Here is a 3,341-nt window from a genome sequence, read left to right on the forward strand (position 1 = left end):
GAAACTCGTTTTGCTTTGCAAAAAAAAAAAAAAAAAAAAGTCTAGGTGATACCTGTAACTAAGTGCAGCAAGCACCCCACTCCCCCACCCCAAGCTCAGCAATGAGTGAACTCTTCAAGGAGACAGATTGCCTACATGTCTTTCTGTTGTTGTTGTTAGTAAAGTATCTTGAAGAAAAGCATCAAAGAAGAGGGTGTATCCTCCTCTGAAGGAATGGTTTTCATCAGGTACCTCTGTATTTCCTGGAGCACAAGACTGGAGTGCTGTTTTTAGAAATGTAATGTTGGAAACATCATTCTCTTTTGATTTTAGGAAAAACGTGCTCATATCTATTACAAACAATGGTGTGACCAAGTAAACTGAGAGCAGAGATATAGGTAGCTGTGTGAATGGAGACACAGGTGAGCTAGGTCTCCAGAACCCAAACTTGCTCATTAACCTTCAGACACCCTGAAATTTGTTTTCAGTTTTACTAAGAAATAATGGACATAATAAACTGTATAAGTTTAAGGTGTACAGCATAATAGTTTGATTTATATGTATTGTGAAATGATTGCCACAATAAGTTTAGTTGACATCCATCATTTCCTATAGATACAATGAAAAGCAAAGAAAACTTCTCCCTGTGATGAGAACTCTTAAGATCTGCTCTCTTAACAACCTAAAAATATGAAAGGCTCCACAAATTTGTGTGTCATCTTTGTGCAGGGGCCATGCTAATCTTTGTACTGTTCCGATTTTAGTAGATGTGCTGCCGAAGCAAGTACCACCCTGAGATCTTTTTTTTCCTTTTAAAAAGAATTTTATTGAGATATAATTGATATACATTAAATTGCATATATTGAAAGTGTACAATTTGATATTTTTTTCTTATTAGTCATCTATTTTATACATATTAATGTATATATGGCAATCCCAATCTCCCAGTTCATCCCACCCCACCCCACCTCGCCCCCCTTTCCCCCTTGGTGTCCAAATGTTTGTTCTCTACATCTGTGTCTCTATTTCTGTCTTGCATACTGGTTGGGCTGTACCGTTTTTCTAGATTCCTTATATATGCATTAATATACGATACTTGCTTTTCTCTTTCTGACTCATTTCACTCGGTATGACAGTCTCTAGGTCCATCCATGTCTCTACAAATGTCCCAGTTTCATTCCTTTTTACAGCTGAGTAATATTCCATTGTATATATGTACCACATTTTCTTTAGCCATCTGTCTGTTGATGGATATTTAGGTTGCTTCCATGTCCTGGCTATTATAAATAGTGCTGCAATAAACATTGGCGTGCATGTGTCTTTTTGCATTATGGTGTTCTCTGGGTATATGTCCAGTAGCGGGATTGCTGGGTCATATGGTAACTCTATTTTTAGTTTTGCAAGGAACCTCCATACTGTTCTCCATAGTGGCTGTATCAATTTACATTCCCACCAGCAGTGCAAGAGGGTTCCCTTTTCTCCACACCCTCTCCAGCATTTACTGTTTGTAGGTTTTCTGATGATGCCCATTCTAACCAGTGTGAGGTGATACCTCATTGTAGTTTTGATTTGCATTTCTCTAATAAATAGTGATGTTGAGCAGCTTTTCATGTGCCTCTTGGCCATCCATATGTCTTCTTTGGAGCAATGCCTATTTAGGTCTTCTGCCCATTTCTTGATTGGGTTGTTTGTTTTTTTGATATTGAGCTGCATGAACTGTTTATATATTTTGGAGATTAATCCTTTGTCTGTCGATTCTTTTGCAAATATTTTCTCCCACTCTAAGGGAGAAAGTTGTTTCATGTTGTATATAGTTTCCTTTGCTGTGCAAAAGCTTTTAAGTTTCATTAGGTCCCACTTGTTTATTTTTGTTTTTCTTTCCATTACTCTTGGAGGTGGGTCAAAAAAAGATCTTGCTGTGATTTATGTCAAAGTCTTATTCCTATGTTTTCCTCTAAGAGTTTTATAGTGTCTGGTTTTACATTTAGGTCTTTAATCCATTTTGAGTTTATTTTTGTATATGATGTTAGAGAGTGTTCTAATTTCATTCTTTTACACTTAGCTGTCCAGTTTTTCCAGCACCAGTTATGGAAGAGACTGTTTTTCTCTGTTGTATCTTTTCCTCCTTTGTCATAGGTTAGTTGACCGTAGGTTCATGGGTTTATCTCTGGGCTTTCTATCCTGTTCCATTGATCTATATTTCTGTTTTTGTGCCAGTACCATATTGTTTTGATTACTGTAGCTTTGTAGTATAGTCTGAAGTCAGGGAGTTTGATTCCTCCAGCTCTGTTTTTTTTTTTCCCCCCTCAAGATTGCTTTGGCTATTTGGGATCTTTTGTATCTCCATACACATTTTAGGATTTTTTGTTCTAGTTCTGTAAAAAATTCCGTTGGAAATTTGATAGGAATTGCATTGAATCTGTAGATTTCTTTACATAGTGTAGTCATTTTCACAATCCAAGAACATGGTATATCTCTCCATCTGTTTGTGTCATGTTCGAATCCTTTCATTAATGTCTTATAGTTTTCTGAGTATAGTTCTTTTACCTCCTTAGGTAGGTTTATGCCTAGGTATTTTATTCTTTTTTGTTGCAGTGGTGAATGGGATTGGTTTCTTAATTTCTCTTTCTGATCTTTCATTGTTAGTGTATAGGAATGCAAGAGATTTCTGTGACAACCCTGACATCTTGACAAGGCCTTTAGTGTGGACCAAAAGAGAAGAAAGGTAGGAAATCTAATGTAATAGAATTGTTTTAAATTCCTTAGAAGCTACATACTCCTATATACTGAGAAATTTTCATTCCTAATGTTGAAATCTATATTTATATTCCTACTTGCAGCTTTAAAACATTTAACATTGCAAGCAAAATCCAGAACTCTCTTTACAGTGTTCGCAAAAGAAATTAATTCATATTTTCTACTTTTTGACTATGTGATGTATTAATTTAATCCTGTCTGTATACATTAAGCACACTAATTGTGTAGTATTTCTTGTGAACTATAAATTTCACTAAACACAGACATAAAAGAGTGCTCATTGCATTATGCTTATTGTAGCAAAATATTAGAAACCATGTACATTTATAAAAATCAGAATTGGCTTAACAACTTTCTGAATAGCCATAGAAAGCAACATTATGTGCTCAGTAAAGTTACGTACCTCAGGAAGAATCTACATTTCTCTGAAAAAAAAATGTTTAAAATAAATTAAGTTAAAAATCAGATTAAAAACAAATATAATTCAATTTATTATAAATAAAAATTATACACACATCTGTGTGTTTGTGTTTGTGTGTACATATAGAAAAAGAACTCTGTGTTACTTTTTAATAATATTTTCCCCCAATGATCATGCATTACAT

General features: G+C 34.7%; 1 non-coding gene across 1 annotated transcript; it reads right to left on the reverse strand.

Annotated features, from left to right (window-relative positions):
• Positions 1-663: 663 nt before the first annotated feature.
• On the reverse strand, positions 664-767 carry LOC130859690 (U6 spliceosomal RNA). The gene has a single exon (XR_009055254.1). It is a non-coding gene; the product is annotated as a U6 spliceosomal RNA (small nuclear RNA).
• Positions 768-3,341: the final 2,574 nt, after the last annotated feature.

The sequence above is a fragment of the Hippopotamus amphibius genome, chromosome 8, assembly GCF_030028045.1.
Source record: "Hippopotamus amphibius kiboko isolate mHipAmp2 chromosome 8, mHipAmp2.hap2, whole genome shotgun sequence".
NCBI lineage: Eukaryota > Metazoa > Chordata > Mammalia > Artiodactyla > Hippopotamidae > Hippopotamus > Hippopotamus amphibius.